We start from the raw sequence: 20114 nt of genomic DNA, 5'->3' as shown, positions 1-20114 counted from the left end.
ACACACACACACACACACACACACACACACACACAGGAATATTACGCAGCCATCAAAAAAAACCCAACGAAATCTTGCCATTTGCAAGGCTCTGGATGGAACTAGAGGGTATTATGCTAAGCGAAATAAGTCAATCAGAGAAAGACAAGTATCATATGATCTCACTGATAGGAGGAATTCTTAATCTCAGGAAACAAACAAGGTTGCTGGAGTGGTCGGGGGTGGGAGGGATGGGGTGGCTGGGTGATGAACATTGGGGACATTAAAAAAAAAAAAATAACAGCTTCAACGTTAGTAGGAAGACAGATGGTGCAAAACATGCTTAGCATTGGAATAACCTTACACACATTTTCCAAGGAATTCTCATAAGGACTCAGATTACATTCCTTTCAATTTCAGATAGATTGTGGGAAAGTTAAAGTAAAACTTTTCTCTTAGGAAAAGAAAATGACAGAAGAGACACTTATTCCCAAGCCAGCTATAAGTTCACAGTGGCTCACCCTAGTTCCTTTGGGATCACTAGGGAAAGCATTATGGAATTGGAATGCTATCATCAGAATCAAGCTTGAGTTCTGGCTCTGCCACTTCTTGGTGACTATAGCAGGTTGACTTGTGTCATCCCCCAAAAGATATGTCCAAGTCCTAAACCCTCGTACCTGTGAATGTGATCTTATTTGGAAATAGAGTCATTACAGATGTAATGAAGTTAAAGATCTAGCGATGACATCAGCTTGGACTTAGGGTGGGACACAAATCCAATGACTGTCATCCTAATAAGAGAAAGGAGAGGGAGATTTAACACACAAAGAGACACGCAGAGGAAGAGGCCGTACAGCGATGGAGGCAGAGATTGGAGCACTTCAGCTTCAAGCCAGACAATGCCAGAATGGGCGCTGCCACCAGGAGCTAGGAAGGAGCAAGGAAGGATTCTCCCCGAAGACGCTCCAGAAGCAAAGTCTGCTGATAATTTGATTTCAGATTTCTGGCTTCAAAGACTGTGATAGGATGCATTTTTGTTGTTTCAAACTACTAAGTTTGTGGCAATGTTTTATCACAGTGCCAGGGAGCTAAGACAGTGGCCTTGTGCCACTTTCTGAACTTACCTAGTCTGTATCATCTATACCTCAGCCATACCTACCTCTTGAGAGAATGAAACAAGATAATGTATAAATAATAGCGAGAAGTCTTTCTAATTTGAAATTTCTATTTTCCTAGTAATTCTCAAATGCTTCATGAAGATGCTGCTTTGGGGATTTTGTGGTATAGTTTTATACTTTTTTGGCATTACGACTCTGAACTCAATGGAAGATGAACTTCAGAGCAAGATTCTATGAAATCTCATATGATTTCAGTGCAAAAGAGTGAGAAAAGAGAAACAGGAACTGGAACAAGTGGCAGCTACCCAGGCTCTTTAAAAGATGCACATCTCGGGCGCCTGGGTGGCTCAGTTGGTTAAGCGACTGCCTTCGGCTCAGGTCATGATCCTGGAGTCCCTGGATCGAGTCCCGCATCGGGCTCCCTGCTCCGCAGGGAGTCTGCTTCTCCTTCTGACCCTCCCCCCTCTCATGTGCTCTCTCTCTCAAATAAATAAATAAAATCTTAAAAAAAGAGAGAGAGATACACATCTCCTTCCACTAATGACTGCCATTGCGGAGTGACTTCATCACTTGGAAAATTAAGTCCTGAGGGCTGGGGCTCCTAGACTGGGAAGCTGCGTCAAGCTACATTCACTGTGTCAGCGCAGGGTGGTGAACACGACCACTGCTTCTTTCCTCTGGTTGATGCTGTGCTTTAGCACAAAGTACCAGAGGGCAATGAGGGGCAAGGACTACATCCTTAACAGGAAAAATTATTCCCAAGTGGACTGAAAAAGCTTATCACTACCGGAGCCCAGAATCACTGTAACTTCCTTCTATGGTTTTGCCTCTTCATCGTGTTGGCATGGTGGCATGTCATCAGTTACCCACAAGTCTGGAAGAGCAGTCTCTGGCGCAGGCGCTACTGTAGACCTAGATCATTTGTCCCTGTCAGGAGAAGGACTTATGTTAAAGAAGCCCCCCACCCACTCCTTCAGGATAATCAAATCCTATACTCATTTGCATCGGTGGTGGGGGGAGTGGATAGAAAATTTATTAGGCACTTATTCTGTGCCAGGAGCATTGTCAGCTGCATTTACATACATTTTTTCTCATTTAATCCTCATTTGATTAATTTGGAAAGGTCCTAGCTTCAATTAGATATGGGGGATGTGGCCTGCAGATAAACTGAACAAAGAATTCAGTCTTCACAAGCTTTTGGAAGAAGGGTTATCTGCCCTTATAAGATATCTTTTGTTAAGGAACCACAGTTTTGTCCCAGCGCAATCATTCATTCATTTTCATTATTTCAACAAATATTTACTAAATGCCTTTTATGTGTTAGAAATCTCCACCCTGTGAAGCTTATATTCTAGCTTGGGTAGAAGAAAATAGATTGGTAAAATATATGCTATGTGAAAAGGTACTTTGCAAGATGGAAAAAATAGGGAAGAGTAATAAGGTTTGGAAGTGCAGGGGTAAACAGGGTGGTCAAGGTACATTTCACTAAGAAGGTAACACCTGAGCAAAGACTTAAAGCAGGTAAGGGAGGAGCCATGTGGGCGTCTGGGCAGGAGCCTTCTTCAAGGCAGAGGCAGAGGCCCTGCTGTGGGAGCATGCTTGGTTTGTATAACAAACAACAGGAACAGCAGCTAGGATAGAGTAAACAAGGGGACATCACGGGGTTGGGGGCGGGGAGGTAGAAGAGGTGAGGGTAGGAAGATATCATAGAAGACCTTATCAGCAACTGTAAGGACTGACAGGGAGGGTGTTGGACGGTTTCGACTGAAGGAGTGATCAGATTAGAACCACCCTTTAAAGGGATTACTGGGTCTATGTTGATATAGACTGTAGAGGGGTGTGTCAGTTTCCTAGGACTGCTGTAACAAGTACCACAAATTGGGTGGCTTAAAATAACAAAAATCTATTTTCTAACCATTTTGGAGACTAGAAGTCTGAAATCAAGGTATCAGGAGGGCCACGCTCCCTCTAAAGGCTCTGGGGGAGAATCCTTCCTGGCTTCTTCCAATTTCTGATGGTTGAGGGCATTCCTTGGTGTCCCTTGACTTGTAGCATATCTCCAATCCCTGCCTCCATCTCCACATGGCCTTCTTCCCTTTATCTCTGTGTCTCTAAATCATTCTCTCATAAGGACACCAGTCATTAGATTAGGACCCACCCCAATCTGTCCTCCCCTCAACTTGATTATGTTTGCAAAGACCTTATATCCAAATAAGGTCACATTTACAGATACTGGTGTTAGGACTATGACATCTTTTCTTAGGACACAGTTCAACCCACAGAAAGAATCGAGGGTGGAGGTAAGAAGCCCAGCTAAGAAGCAATGGCAGCAAACCAGGTAAGAGAGATATTTTTAGCTCTGATCTAAGTTGTAGTAGAAGAGTAGTGAGAAGTGGTCTGACATATTTTGAAATCTGAGTGAAAAGTGTTTCTGACATATTGGAAGTCAAAAAGAGAGGCATCAAGGATGTCTCAAGGTTTTTCACGTGAGTACTTGGAAGATTAGAGATCTCGTTAACTGAAGTGGCAAAGGCTGCAGGAAGAACAGACTTGGGGTATGAAGATTGGGTGTTTGATTTGGAACATGTTTAATTTAAGACGTCCTTTAGACAGCCAGTAAAAATGTTGAGAAGGAAATTGAATAATGGAATCTATAGTAGTTCAGGGAGAGGTCCAAGCTAGAGATATAATTGGGAATCATGGGCATGTAGATGGTAAACTCCTTATCTCGGCCGCTCTGTAGACACAGTATTGGGAAAATATTTACATGAAAGCTATAGCTGGATATCTGGAAGTTACTCTGATGTTGAAAAAGGCTGTGAAAGAGTAAAGCATTTGCCCGGCTTCTTAGCAAAACCCTCAAAGTCACTTATTCTTTTGTGGGAAACGAATATGACAAACTTGGTCACTTAAGACAATAGGTAACATTGAGTTCCTAATATATGCCCGATTTATTTTGTAAGTTCTTTCTTTTTATTTATTTATTTATTTTTAATTTTTTTTTTTAAGATTTTTATTTAGTTTTTGGTCAGAGAGAGAGAGAACACAAGCAGAGGGAGCCAAAGATGGAGAAGCAGGCTCCCCCCTGTGCAAGGAGCCCGACACGGGACCCGATCCCAGGACCTTGGGATCATGACCTGAGCCGAAGGCAGCCACTTAACCGACTGAGCCACCCAGGCATCCCAAGTTCTTTCATTCAATACTTATAATAACCCTTTGAGATTGATTGGTACTGTCAACAGCCTCAATTACAAAGGAGAAAACCTAATTTTAAGGTGGTTAGGTAACTCACCTAGAGATATCCAGCTTCCAAGCGGCACAATGGAGAGTCAAACCCAGGTTTGCCTGAAAGTGGGGCTGGAGATGTTGAGCACTGTGTTACTTAACCTCACGAGTGTTTGTGTGCCTTTTGTAGAGCTAAGGAAAGCACTTCTTTGAGGGTGCCTGGGTGGCTCAGTTGGTTAAGCAACTGCCTTCGGCTCAGGTCATGATCCTGGAGTCCCGGGATCGAGTCCCGCATCGGGCTCCCTGCTCAGTGAGGAGCCTGCTTCTCCCTCTGACCCTCCCCCCTCTCATGTACTCTCTCTCATTCTCGCTCTCTCAAATGAATAAATAAAATCTTTAAAAAAAAAAAAAAAAGGAAAGCACTTCTTTGGAATACATTTCTCAAATTGCCTCCAATTTCCTATTCTTAACTTTTGATTACCCTCAACCCCTCATTTCTACTTTCTTTTCTTTTCTTTTTTTTTTTTTTTTTAGTAAGGGGCTTGAACTCAACATGGGGCTTGAACTCGTGACTCAGATCGAGAGTCGCATGCTCTACTGACTGAGCCCATTTAGGGCCCCTCAACCCCTCATTTCTGATGGTGTGTCTGAATTTCCCATGGGTGAGATTAAATAATTTTGTGTTCAGAAAGGAATGCTTACTAAGCTGTCGCATCAAGGCCCATTGCTTTCCAGCGGGAGATGACTATGGCTGCTAGGACCCAAATAGCTGGAGAGGGGTGGCAGCCTCCAGCCTGCTCACGCTGCCTGCCCATCCTCAAGGTGTTTCCACAACCTCCGCGGCAAGTGTCCGAGCTGCAGGCCAAGCCAGAGTCTCTTGGTCTGGGGCATGCCTCCGTATTCTCTGGAGTCAATAAAATGGAGCTGTAAGAGTTCATCAGGCACCTTCTGGTCTACCCACTCCAGACACCCCAGTTCTGGGTCAGGCTAGACATTGTCTTTGCCTTCCATCAACTCCAGGACCTCTTGTGGGGAGGCTCAGTTGAATTCCTCAGGCTGATCTTGGCTGCTGGTTCAACTTCATTCTAGTACTGGTTGTTCACTTAGTGCTGATTGCAGCCAGCCCCTCCTTTCCGTCCACTCTCCTTCCCACTCCCACTTTGTGCCCCTATACTTCTTAAGTGATAAAATTATAATTATTATGATAACAATAGCTAAAATGTTTTAAGTGTTTATGATGTGCTAGACACTGTGCTCAGGGTTTCACATATGATAACTTTTCTAAGTCTCAGAACAATGTAGTGGGTTACATATGACCTTTTTATGATAAGGAAATTGAAGCATAGAGAGATAAAATAATTTTCCCATGGTCATAACGCTCATGGATGGGATTGCTGGCATTTGAACCCAGGCACTCTCCTTCCATCCCCTGTCCCATGTGGTGTCTTCTTTGGAAATAATAGGTATAATGGTAATCAGAATTGCAACCAGGAAATATGTCAAAACTGTCTCAACCACCCTGCTCAAATTCAGATAAGGAGGCCCAAGGCAAATGAAATCATATTCTGACTGTTGCTAGATTTAGCTTACTTTTTCTTTCCTTCCTTCCTTTTCCCCCAATAATAGACTTGAGTAATATGGTGGCCCCATGACAGGGATCATACCACACAGTGGACAGAAGGTCAGCTTTGGTGTCAGCTCACTGACCAGCTCCTGATCAGGGTGACTGGGCAATAGCAGACCCTGGAGAACACATCCTCAGAGGCCACTTGATGTTGATTTTATGACTTCACTCCCGTGAAATTTCCTAGGAAAGTTGGCTGTCCTTCTGTTAACATAGTAGCTGGAAGGGTCGCTGCTGGTTGGTCAACTACAAGGACACAGCCGATGAAAGGGAGGGGTGTGAGGTACAGCTACACAGATTATGGCTCAAGACCAATGTTTTATCCTATTTTAAAATGTTTCTATATATAACCAGTTTATTTAGCCTTCTAAACTCATGTGATTAAAACAGAAAATGTTTCAGATTTTTATCTAATAATTTTGTCCAACCGGACTTGTCAAACTTTACCAATGAGTAGCTCATTCATTATTGATATCTTTGTCAAATTTTATAATTCTTTAGGCATTCTTATTTTAGAACAGTCTCATTTTGATATTTAAGGCTTATCCCTGTTCATTTCCAAACTTCTACCTCAAAAGTTGTTCTAACCTTTTTCCCCCTCACCCTCCTAGTACTAACTAGGCCTGTTTTGGTTCTTGGGGTTTATGAGGTTAAATGTGGTTTGTACAAGTGTGGTTGAGAGCAGGTTTGATTCCCCTGACAAGATCAGATTTGATTTAATAGGCAGCATTCCAGACCACATGGCTCTGTAAATTGTACTGGTTTCTCCTTCCCCCCATCTTACTGCCCCTGTCCATACCAAAGATGCTCCACCCCATACCTCTTGATCCTGGCATTATTATTCCCTTCAGGTTAACTGTCTTTGATCTGGTATCAGCAATGTGACCTAACCCTAGTTCTTTTCACTGAAGTCTGCTTGACCTATTGGAAACATACATATCTTTGTTTTGTCAAATGGTATATGAACTATTCCACTGCGGAGAACTTCCCTCCATCTTGCCATTATCCTGAAGTTTCTCTTCCTCTTGCTCAACTAACAGGCAGATTAGACCACTACTAGATAAGTAGATGTTCAACCAGGGAATAAAATAAAATTCTCCCCCTCTTGTAGTCTTCCCCAACCTTTATTGCTGATTCTCCTGGGGTCTTACACTTGGTTTTAGAGAATGAAAGGAAATAGCTTCTTTTCATAGACACTGTATTAGTTAAAAAGCCGAGGACTCCTTTACCTCTTAAACTTTTTCTTATGGTCACTGGGTGTGTGGGGTGGAGTGGGAAAGTAGGATTGGCTCTGAACTGGTGCCTCTCATAGGCCCTGAGATGAAGAGATAACCCCAACTGATGGCAGTTCTCTGAATGTGGGGTGCTTAATGCCTCTGGTTAATTCCAGGACATGGGAAAAATTTCACTTCATGTTCTGTTTCGTATAATTGCATGTTTTAATAGTTTAGGGTAGAATTTGCCCAGTGATTTTTCAGCAATAAAAGCCCGCCTTATTAAGATCTGTGTGCTTATTTTGAGGTCCAACATCCATTCTTCCCATTCTCCTTGCAAGCAGAATCTTGATTTTGTTCATGAAGAAAGCCTCCTCTGTCTTCTTTCTCTCTCATTATTTTTGCGGATCATTTAAGAGTAAGACACAGACATGGTATCTCTTCATTCTTAAATATTTCAGTGTATCTTTTCTCAACTCAAGGAATTTTCTTACAAAAGCACAGGACAATTGTCAAAACCAGGAAATTAACCTTGATAAAATATTCTCTAATGTATAGACCTTATACGTATTTTGTCAATTGACCCAAAAATATACTTACAACGAAAGAAAATCCAAGCCATTTGTCACATTTCTTTAGTTTCCTTTTAATCTACAACTGTTCCTGAGTCTGTCTTTGTATTTCATGACATTGACCTTTTTTAGGAGTTTAGGACAATGAGTTTGTAGACTGTCCCCAGTTTGAGTTTGGCTGATGTTTCCTGGTGATGAGATTCAGGATTTCACTTTAGGAGGCACCTGTTGATTAGGCCCATTGGGCCGAGAATCCAATTTCTTTTCTTTTCTTTTTTTTTTTTTAAGATTTATTTATTTGAGAGAGAGAGAAAGAGAGAGAGAGAGAGAGAGAATGATGGGGGGAGGGGCAGAGGGAGAGGGAGAGAGAGAATCTCAAGCCTACTCCATACCAGGCACGGAGCCCCATATGGGGCTCAGTCTCACGACCCTGAGATCATGACCTGAGCCAAGATCAAGAGTCGGCTGCTTAACCCACTGAGTCATCCACATGCCCTGAGAATTTGATTTCTAACTCAAACATTTCTGACTCACTGGCCCCTTATGTCTGTTACTTTGTTACCACACTCAGAATTTGCCATATTCATGGTTTTGTACTGACCACACTGACTCCCGCTGCCCTTTCCGTGGAAGCTGTTAATCATCATCAGAGGACTGATGGGAGGAACTGATCTAGTAAACCAGATCTATTTCTACTCATTTAATTTGGGGGGAAACTTCCTGCAAATATGGTTGGTCCTCCCATGCACTATTCCTGGTACCCACAGCCCTGTTAACAGTTCAGAAGATGACCCAAGATGAGTTTGCTTGATAAACCTCGGCCTTCCAGTGATTGCTTCCGGGTAGATTCAAAATGAGATTTTAGTGCCTACTTTTCATTTTCAGGTAGTGAAAAGCTGCAGTCGATTGGTTGATTTTTATTTTTAAAGAACACAGTCTTCTGACCACGTGCTGTTTGTCCTAGATCTGGCAAAAGTAGACTTTATGAGCGTTTACTCAGAAGTCGGCTGCAGTTTACTAGGCTAAGCCATGCTCCTCGTTGGAGGGAATATTCCTAATACCTTGCTTGCACTTGGTTTTCCCAGGGGAGGAAGGGGCTCCAATGTGATCCACTGTACTTTCTTCTGAAATTCACAGTGAAAGGAGCAGGTACCCCAAGCATATGCGGCCTTCTGTGTGGGTGTGAGATGTGGTCTAGCACATTCTTTGCAGAGTAACTCTCTTGCCTTTCACCAGGATCTCCCCAAGAGTGGGCAGGTGACTCTGGGGTGTGAGGTGCTGATGGGTTCTTTTGCGGGTTGCCCCACCACCCAGGAGTGTGTCTCCCACTCAGTGTATCCTCAACAACAGACATGCTACCACAGAGCAATGTCCGTGACGGAAGTGAAATCAGAAGTAGACAGAGCACATGGCTGAGAGGGTGGTGACAAGAAGGGACTCTGGCTTTTGTGGTTGAGATTGGACTCATGATAAATGACTGTCTACAGTGCTCCTCCAGGAAGCTGACATATGGGGAGTTTTATTTTATTTTTTATGGTAGCCAAAAGTATCATTTCATACTAGCCATGTTTGACACTGCAGGTACTAAATAGTGTTGTGTGTTTTTTTTAAAGATTTTTATTTATTTATTTGACGGAGAGAGGCACAGCGAGAGAAGAAACACAAGCAGGGGGAGTGGGAGAGGGAGAAGCAGGCTCCCCACTGAGCAGGGAGCCCGATGTGGGACTCGATCCCAGGACCCTGGGATCATGACCTGAGCCGAAGGCAGACGCTTAACGACTGAGCCACCCAGGCGCCTCTAAATAGTGGGTTTTGACACATGGTTTTGAAAGGGGCTACGTCTCCAGATTCTTAAATAATGGCTGAGTTTTAAGAATGATAAATCACCTACAAGCATATTTATATGCCAAAAAGAAAAATAGAGAACAGTATTAATATTACTATCCTCAGGATAGTAATATTAATGTTTATATAGAGAGACAGAGATTTATTTTAAGGAATTGGCTCACAACTGTGAAGGCTTGGTGAGTCCAACATCTGATGGGGGAGGCCAGCAGGCTGGACACTCAAGTAAGAACTACAGTTTGAGTTCATATTATAAATATGACCCTCATTTAACAATGTCCTTGCTCACACAGTGCAGGTTCTCAGGGGAGTGGTTGGAATGCTGTATGCTCCTCTCAGCTTGAGGCTGCAATCTGCACCATTGCTAGCCCATGAGAGCTCACCTCTTGAGAGCATTTTTTTTTGCGTTAAAAAAATAAATATATATAATTTACATACCATAAAGCTCACCACTTAGAAGTGTACAATTCAGTGGCCTTTAGTATGTATACAGGGTTGTGCAACTATCATCACTAACTCCAGAACACTTTTATCACCCCCAAAAGAATCCCCATACTCATTAGCAGTCACTTCCCATTTCCCCATACCCCCAGCTCCTGGCAACCACTAATCTGCTTTCTGTCTCTATGGATTTGCCTATTATGGGCCTTTCATAGAAACAGAACATAGAATAAGTGGCCTCATGTGTCTGGCTTCCTTCACTAGCATAATATTTTCAAGGTTCATCGGCATCATAACATGTATTAGTACTTCATCCCTTTCAATTACCAGATAATATCCTATTGTATGGACATACTATTTTGCTTATCCATTCATCAGCTGATGGACATCTGGGTGACTTCCCACTTTTGACCATTAAGAATAGTGTTGCTGTGAAGATTGGTGCAGAAGTTTTATTGGGAACAGGTTTTCATTTCCCTTCACTTCTAGAAGTGAAATTCTTGGGTCATAGGGTAACCCTACTTTTAATTTGCTAAGGGATTGTGAAATTGTTTTTCACAGTAGCTGCACTGTTCCTGCCAGCAAAGTACGAGAGTTCTTACCTTTCCACATCCTTGCCAAATCTTGTTATTGTCTGTTTTTGTGTGTGTGCGCTTCCAGCCCTCCTAGTGGGTGTCTTATTGTGGTTGTGAGCATTTTTAACACAATGTTCTCACACATGTTAAAACTGGGGTTTGCATACGGGAGTGCGCCAGCCCATAGTCTATTGCAGAACCTTAGCCATTCTGTCATTTAACCAAGATTCACTAGCATCTACTATGTGCCCAGGGCTTCTCAGACACAGGGAGAACAAGGCCAGTCTGCCTGGCCCTCATGGAATTCACATTCAGTAAAGACGCTACAGAAATAGGTGAAACAATGAATTAAATGGCTGTACTTTGGAACGAGCCTCTGAAGGACGTGAACAAAGACTGAGGAAAGGGATAATGATGTGTACGTGCATGGTGTATTAGTCAGGGTTCTCTAGAGAGGCAAATGTTTATATAGAGAGACAGAGATTTATTTTAAGGAATTGGCTCACAACTGTGAAGGCTTGGTGAGTCCAACATCTGATGGGGGAGGCCAGCAGGCTGGACACTCAAGTAAGAACTACAGTTTGAGTTCAAAGGCAGTCGGCTGTAGAACCAGAAAGAGCTGATGTTGCAGGTGAAGTCCAAAAGCTGTCTGCTGGCAGAATTCCCTCTTGCCCAGGAGAGGTCAGCCTTTTGTTCTATTCATGCCTTTAACTAATTGGATGAGGCCCACCCACATTAGCGAGGGCAATGTGCTTTACTCAAAGCCTATTGATGTAAATGTAAATCTCATTCAAAAACACCTTCAGAAGAACATTGGGAATAGTGTTTGACTGCATCTGGGGACCATGGCCCAGCCGTTACCCGTCACAGGAGGTATCCACAGTAGATAGGTGATTGGGAAGGCTCTCTGGGCAGGTGATATTTAAACTGAGGTCTAAAGGATGAGAAAAAAATCAAGTATGCAATGAGGAGAATATTCCAGGCAGACGATACTGGCCTCATGTCACCTTCTGTGAAGTTCAATTTTTCTTTCTTCTATCATCTGCCATCAAAGTCAGTAAATAACAAAAAAAGGCATAATGGCTGGAACCAACGTTGTGGCATCAAGTGCCAAAGCTATTTTTCTATTCCAAAGCTAATCCACTAGGCTTCAAAATAGAGAATTTTGTTCACTTCCCGAGCTGGACACCAAGGCGGATTTCTAAGGAAAGCAGTGTAAAAAAAGACAAATCTCAAAAGTTCCAGAGAAGACGATTGAGACATTGAGGACTAGTCATTTCCTTGGAAGTCTACAATGACAAATTATACTAGATAGGGAGGGATCCCACCTTTTTTTTTTTTTTTTTTTTTTTGGAGGGAGAGAGAGGGGCAGGGACGGGCAGAGGGAGAGGGAGAGGGAAAATCTCAAGCAGGCTCCACGCCCAGCACAGACTCCGATGCAGGGCTCGATCTCATGACCCTGAGATCATGACCTGAGCCAAAATCAAGAGTCAGACATTTAACTGACTGAGCCACCCAGGTGCCACCCCAACCTATTTTTGAAAAGGCAGAGCCTATTCTCACAGTGAGGAGTCCCCAGATCCAGACCCATCCTTGCTGAAAGGACCCTAGCCTTTGGGGCTACCTTCCACAACTCCCAGAGCCTCTGGCCATGGATTTGCCTTACTGAGGTTTCAGAGTACAAGGCAACACAAAACAAAACAAAAACCCTACCAAACATTTCTCTTATGCCATGCAATTTGGATTTGAATGTGGACAGTTCTTTCCGTCATGTGGCAGAGACCAGGATGCAGGGCTTGTGGGCTTCTTCTCCTCAGCTGACTCCCTAAGCTTCAGGCAGGGTGTGATGGCCTCTCCAGGACCGACTTTGTATTTTGTGGTCTTCGGGTTTCCTTCTCTCTTGCGGGGAGGACTGACTGGCAGCTTCCACGCCAACCAACGTGGGCCAATTGTTTGCCTTTCTGGTATACTTACGTAGCAAGAATGTGTGTCTTTTTCCTTTGGCTTCCTGCTCTAAGGTCTCTTATTCTCTTTCTCTTCCTGTCAAGGAAGACACACCTTCACTCTGCAAGGGAAGTATAAAATGCTCTGCATTGTTTTTCCCTAGTCAGAGTGGGCTCCTTTTGTGCTTTCCTCTATGGAAGGAGTAAGGCTCCCTTCTCTCCCTTTCCTTGGGCTACAAGTTGACTATTTGATTTCAGTAACTCAACTTTTACATGCAGATGTATTCACCAGCCAGATTGGAACAGCTTCAGAAACTGGCCCTAAAGCCAGAGAAGCGTGTACGGTTTGAAAATACTTGTGTGAATAATTTAAATTCTGGCAAAAATTTTAGGTACGCAAATGGATCATAGGGAATAAATTCTCTGGTTGAATGTTAACTCCTATGGACAAGAGAAAGCCAAAGAGGAGGTCATAGGACCTCTTTTACCTTTCCTGAAATAATAACAATAGTAAGAGCCAACTTACTAGGTGCCAGACATTGTTCTCACACTCTGTGAAGGCTGACCCATCCAATCTTCATGCAGCCTCAGGAGACAGACTATCATCCCCACCTTCCCGTGAGAACGCGGAGCCAGAAAGAGCTTGAAACCTCCCCCACTCCCCACAAGGAAGTGGTGGAAAGTCTCTCAGAGTCCACTACACAGATATTAAACGTAAGTGTCAAAATACTAACCGGTTTGCCCTCCCAAGTCAGGAAACAGACTGGAGAGGGTTGCTGCCAACTTTGTGATAGGAAGCCCTGCCTGAGGCCTTCCTCAGCTTGCTCCCGCCAGTGGCCGGGCCTTAAGCTGGAGGCCTGTTGCCGCTCGGTCCCTTTTCTGCATCAGGATGCAGGCAGAGCCACTGAGGCACGTGGACCCAGCCCCTCTCATCTGCTGCAAGCAAATTTTCTTACTTAAAGTAGTGCCTAGAGCAGCGTGTCTCCACATGTGATGGCAAAAGATCAGCTGGGATGTGGCGACAGGGCAGGGACTGACTGCAAGGGGCAGCGGGGAGCTGCTAGGTGATGCTCCCAGGTGATGACCTGCTGCTGGCCCACGGGACTAAGAAGCAAGGGCTTAGAACACCTGCCTCCTGATTACACTTGCTAACTGCAGGTTTCCGCTGGAACTTTTCTACTAAGTTAGTCCTTCTGTATTTGAACACACATTCGCTATCTCTGTTCTTACTCACTGGGGTCGACATTTTCCATTTGGGAGAGTGCTCTGGGCTCAGTTGTGCCCCCCTGCCCCCACCATATGTTGAAGCTCTAACCCTCAGGACCTTAGAATGCGATGTATTTGGAGAAAGGGCCTTTCAAGAGGTGATTAAGTTACAAGGAGACCCTAAGGATGTGTCCTAATCCAATTTAACTGGTGCCCTTTTGAACATGAGGAAATTTGGACGCACAAAGAGAGAGCCCAGGAGGCACCTCACAAAAGAAAGACCACCTGAGGACAGGCTGGCTCGAAGGTGAGAGGCCTCAGGAGAAACAAGCCTGCCCACACTTGGATCTTGGACTTCCAACTTCCAGAACTGTGAGAAAATAAATTTCTGTAGCTTCGGCCTTCCAGTCCGTGGTATTTTGCTGTGACAGTCCAAGCCGACTGGTACGGAGGGTTCCTATTATCTGAAACCACCCACCACTGGGTGACTTTGCTGGGCATCAGGTAAGTTGAAAAGACAGGTGATTGTTTTTCCTGGCCCTCAGCAGCCTCAGAAGGGGCGTGAGGCCCGCGGTGGGCTCTTCCAAGGGCTTCCAGTTTGGAGTGAGGTGTGAGCGCAAGCGAGGACAGCTCAGAATCAGTGGCCCCTTTTGTCCATGGGCTCCATGGCCGTGGTGGCAGTGGAGGAGGCCAGTGTCCAGCAATGACGAGGCCGCTGCTAGGGTCCTGGGGCAGCGTTGTCCGTGCAGGGACAGCAGCAACAGCGCCCCCACCAGGCTGTCTTGAGGCATGACCCCGCAGGGTCCGTGGCCTGGTTCCCTTCGTTCTTTGCCTTCTTCTAAACCTGGGCCTTCGGCCTCCCTAACCGTTTCCCCAGCTCCCCAGCAGTTTTCTAGCAGATTCCCCTTCTGCTTAAGCTTGTAAAGCTGGCTTTTATTCTTTGCAATCAACATGTTTGACTAGTATAGTCACAAAGATTTTGAATAATTGACCTTGCTTTGTGGCTTGAACATTCTTCATCTGGAGGTTTGTTTTGTTTTGTTTTGTTTTGTTTTGTTTTGTTTTTATTCATCTGTGTTTCATTGCCTTCCCATGAGCAGCAGACTGATGAGGTTTGCTCCGTTTCCCATGCTATTATATCCAAGAAGAGCCTGGAACCGTGGACTGCTTTGGCCCTCACAGGCTGCCTGAGAGCAATCACTTCCTTCGTTCCAGCCAGGATATGGGGAGGTGTGCTTCAATGCCAAGTGTACATCCTAATCTTCAGCCCCAAACCACATGTCTCATGCTATCCCTTATAGCAGTGGGTTTGTGCTGAAAATGAAGAGAAAAACAGCAGTTTATGCAAGTATCTTCATAGTATCTTTGAGCATGGCAGAGGTTTGGAGTCAACAGAGGCCTACCTGTGTGATTATGGCAACACTGGTGTTAGAACCGTTCTCCCCAATTATACCAATCCCCAGATCTCTTTAACTCCCACCCAGTACTTCAGTGTCCCAAGTCACCGGTTTTCAAATCTTTTACTACAAAACTGTATATAGTAATTAACAAATTTATTTTTAAAATTAGTCAAGGCATCACTGTGGAGCCTTGGGAAAATCTCTTAGTCCGCCCAACCCTCAGTTTTATGAGGAGAGAGCAATAGGACCGACCAAAGAAGAGAGCAGGGTCCCATCCATCACCGAGGGTCAGAACATGTTGAATGTGTTTGGAGGCCTGGTAGGACAGGCCCATTACAGGTTTGATTTGCAAGAGGGCTCAGCGAGCCTCCTCAGATAGAACCAGGCAGGGTAAGCCTGAGAACCAGGCAGGGTAAGCCTGCCCCCAGGCACAAAGTCTCCGTCCCAGGGAACGAGACAAAATTCCCATTACAGTGCTGTGTTGTCCCGTGACTTTGCCTCCTATGTCTGGGTCTGATGGAATGATGGGGATGAAGGCAGGACTGGAGGGGAAGTGGACACTAAGTTCCAACAGGAGGCAATTTCACTGAAAAGCTTGAAGATATTGGGGTATGAACAGTGTCATCTGGTATCCCTCTAATAGAGGTTGGAGACAGACATGTTCTCTGCATCTTTGCCAAAGCCTACCACACTGCTCAGCACCTCCAAGCCTCCAGCGCCTGGTAGCTGTTTCTGACGGGAAGTGGGAAGTGACAGAAGCGTCCACGGGGGCAGCTGGCCGTGAGGATGTGACAGTGACCAGCAAAGGGAGCAGGGCGCAGGTGAAGAGACTGGAAATGGCAGCTAATGAGACTTGAATCTCTGTGAGACACCCCCTGGGGAATCAGGAAATACCTTGGGGGCCCTTTACTCAAGATTGTGGCCCTGCATTAATAGGTGGGAACAGGGCTCAGTGAAACTTGTATTACATAAGGATTAGGAACAATACAGGGAAAGCTTTGAGCTGGTGCTCAAATTACGGCAGCCACCAGCCTGCACAATACCCACAGAGATCATGGCTGGCCATTAACCTTGTTTAGTGAGGTGAGGGACGTTTTATCGTATGAGGCCCAAGTGTACAGTTTCCGTTTGCCTTTTGGAAATATGAAAAATTGTTTCTATCTTGATGGGCTCCTGGGGAGGAAGTCTTCAGGTCAGAGACCATGAAGGATGTGAACAGAGGAAGGGTGTGAATGGGATAAGGCATTGACCTCCATGTTTTGTGCAAAATAAGATTGAATGTTGGGAAAATATTTGTGGACTGTTAAGTGCCATTTTCAGGCTCCTGGAAAAGACTGAAATGCCACCCGTGAAGCATTTAGCACTAGATGGGTCAACAAATGTGAGGGAGCACGAAAGGAAATTGTGCTGTGGAGGAAGGGGAGGTAACCTGTAATTTTCCTTCTATCTTGACTTTCTGTAATCATGGTAATTTGTATTTCCTTACTGTTTATTTATTTTTTATTTATTTTTTAAAGATTGTATTTATTTATTTGACAGAGAGAGAGAGAGGAATCACAAGTAGGCAGAGCGGCAGGCAGAGGGAGAGGGAGAAGCAGACTCTCTGCTGAGCAGGGAGCCCGATGTCCATCCCAGGACCCTGGGATCATGACCCTAGCTGAAGGCAGACGCATAACTGACTGAGCCACCCAGGCGCCCCTGCCTCACTGCTTAGATAAACCCCTCTGTACACATTTACTCGAGTCTTCAGTCCTCAAACTTAGCCAAACCTGCGGTTTATGATGTTGTTAAGGATGCTATAAGAGAAGCTTACATGCCCTGTGCATTGTTAATGAATAAATCTAAGGGATTTGACAGCTATATTGGGAGTAAGGAGGTTGGAAAGGAAAAGGGGGTAGGAAAGGACAGAGCTGGAAGGGACAGCTTCGGTGTCTATTGGCAAGATGTAATATTTCAGTTAATCTCAAGGCTTGATGGAATTAGGCAGAGATCATTTATTCTTACCCCACCCAATACTCTTTCTTGTCTTGTTCCTCAATATGTAATTCAATTTAAAAAAAAAAAAGGAAGGGATGCCTGGGTGGCTCAGTCAGTTAAGCGTCTGCCTTTGGCTCAGGTCATGATCCCAGGGTCCTGGGCTCAAGCCCCACATCGGGCTCCCTGCTCAGCAGAGAGCCTGCTTCTCCCTCTGCCACTCCCCCTGTTTGTGTTCCCTCTCTTGCTGTCTTTCTCTCTCTCAAATAAATAAATAAAATCTTATTTTAAAAAGTGAAGATTTTTCATCTATCTTCATCAGCAAACGAGATGCTTACCCCCCTACTTTACTGAAAAGTCAAAGAAGGCTTTTAAGGGGAATTGGAGGCAACCAAGATGGGAACCTAGAAGGCTTCTGAGTGCCCTCTCCTGTGCATACACTGAATGGTCAGTTACTCAGCGTCCCTCTGAGGGAGATCTAGACACTAGCCGAGTGACTTGTACACATCAGAAGAACGAGAAAATACCCACATCAAAATGGGTACGAAAGGCTGAGACACACCCTTACCATAAACGCTACTCCCAACACACATCATACAACTAGGAGGGAAGTCATAACTTTCTGCTATTTGGGGAAGAGTGAGGTGTTTGGATTCCACATCTAGTGCCCCAACTGTGAAGACTCCCAGTACAGGAACTGGATCTTGAAATACTTGACTTTGAAATCCAATGTGCTTGTGTCTGAGACCTGCAAAATTATAGCAAACAAAGAGGCAGATCTTAAGGGCCCTGTGAACACTCACCACAGCTTTATGCCCCGGGGCTCAATGCAGAGAGAGCAGGCAGAATGGCCATCTCTGTCTCTTCCTGAAAGAGAAGTTTATCTGCATACTTTCAAAGCTGCTGCCAGGCTTCTGATTTATTGGTTGCCAGGGGCTGGGGTGAGATAGAAATAGGGAGAGGTTGGTAAAGGGATACTAAAAAGAGAGACAGAGAGACAGAGATATGAAAATAACAATTTATGTTTTAATCCAGAATTATTGGACATTCTTCCCCCCACCCCCCCACATCCCCATGCCTCCATACAGTTTTATATTTGGAAAGTGGACATCCCACTCTTGGATTGCCAAGTTTATTTAACTCCATAACTGTTCATTTTGTCAAAATACCTGGCAATAAGAGTAATAATAATAGTTGGTTTGAGTTTATGATGTGACATTATACTATAAATTATAAATACTTTATATACATTATTTAACTTAATGATCATAACAATTTCATAAAGTAGATATTATTATACCCATTTTTCAGATAAGGCAACTGAGCCTCTCTATCAGGTAGGATACTTTCAGCTTAAAGTTACAGAAAACCCAAATCAAAGTGGCTTTGTTGCAGAAAATAAAAATCAGACCGGTGAGAAAGCAAGCGACACTCAGAGAAGTAGGTGAACTCGGGTTTATTTTATATCAGCGGACCCAGACGAGGTTGCACTCGAGAAATTCTGGCCCCGGGCAGCGGGGTTATAGTGCTTTTATAGGGGAGTGCAGGGAGTCAGGTTCCAAGAGCTATGCTGACTGCTAGTAGGTGGGTTTAAGTTTGGCGGGGAGGTTGCTTTAGGTGGGAATAGCGGTTAGTGCAGGGAGCTTGTGGTGGGAAGCCTGTTTACAGAAGCAGAAAGGGCTGGTTATTTCTTGCTCCCAGCAGGGCTTCTGGTTATCCCTTGCTATTTCTAGTAACTTTCCATCTTCTGGGGCCTGCCAGCCTGGGCCTGCTCTGGGTAATTTTCCTCTTCAGCTTGAACAATATAGATTCAGTAACTCATGCTACTGAAAAACACCAGAGGTTGGTGGGACCAAGCACAATTCAATCAGTGTTCTTGTTCCATTTCTCTGAGATTCTCTTGGCTTTTTCTTCCTCCAGATGTCAGATTCATCCTCAACCTGGTATCATGATGGCTAGGAGAACTGTGTGTCTCACAGCCACCTAGGACAATATCCAGGATCTCTTCCTATGGTCCTCTGTGAAGAGTGAGGAAACTTTCCCAGAATCCTTTGACCAACTTCCTCTCACATCTCATGAACCTGAGATTTTTATCACCTGTCCATGTGTGAACCAGTACCTGTGACTATTTGAATGCCTTGTGTTCACTGGCTTGGGCCTGAGTTTCTAAACCAATCTCTGGCAAGGAGCATGGGATTACTTTTAGACCAATTGGAGTCAGTTGTGTAAAACTGAGTTCAGCAATCTAAAAGACGCTTTGCAAATAAAAGAAAAATATGAGTGAAAATGCTCAGGCAGGCTCTAGTCTTGATTCTGCCTCATTGGGTGGGTCAGGGAGTCCGTTGACATTTCGTATTCCTCAGCTGTAAAATGATGACTTCCGGGGCACTTGGGTGGCTTAGTGGGTTAAGCATCTGCCCTCGCTCAGGTCATGATCTCAGGGTCCTGGGATCAAGTCCCACATAGGTTGCTTGGTTTCACGGGAGGAATTTTGCCTCAGAATGAATCGTACCTTGGGTATCACTTATGCCTGATTTAGATGCTGTCTAGAGCAGACTCTGAACTTGGAGTTGAGGCTGAAATGGGTTAAGACTGTGGGGGCTGTTAGGATGGGAGCAATGTATTTTGCATGTGAGAAAGACATACATTTGGGGGTCCAAAGGGTAGAGAGTTTTGGACTGAATTGTGTTCTTCCCAGATTCATATGTTGAAACCCCAACCCCCAATATGACTATATTTGGAGACAAGGCTTAAAGAGATAAGTTAAGTGCGGTCATAATTGTGGAGCTCTAATGCGATATGACTGATATCTTCAGAAGCGAAAAGACCCCAGCGGACACATGTGTGCGTGCAGAGAGAAAAGACCACATGAGGACACAGCAAGAAGGGAACCATCTGCAAGCCAACAAGAGGCCTCAGGAGAAAGCAAATCTGCTGACTTCTTGATCTTAGAATTCTAGCCTCCAGTACCGTGAGAAAATAAATGTCTGTTGGTTAA

General features: G+C 44.5%; 1 long non-coding RNA gene across 1 annotated transcript in view; it reads left to right on the top strand.

Annotated features, from left to right (window-relative positions):
- Positions 1–20114, top strand: part of LOC145720635 (uncharacterized) — a 24275-nt gene extending 4161 nt beyond the window's left edge. Inside the window, exons 2-3 of the long non-coding RNA XR_014143754.1 lie at positions 3361–3435; positions 19933–20114. This is a non-coding gene — a long non-coding RNA (uncharacterized LOC145720635). The remainder of the gene's footprint in view (positions 1–3360; positions 3436–19932) is intronic.

This window comes from Leptonychotes weddellii, chromosome 3 (genome assembly GCF_054177405.1).
Source record: "Leptonychotes weddellii isolate Sample4059 chromosome 3, ASM5417740v2, whole genome shotgun sequence".
Lineage (NCBI taxonomy): Eukaryota > Metazoa > Chordata > Mammalia > Carnivora > Phocidae > Leptonychotes > Leptonychotes weddellii.
Note: the sequence above shows the minus strand (reverse complement) of the source record. Positions and strands in the feature narration are given on the sequence as shown.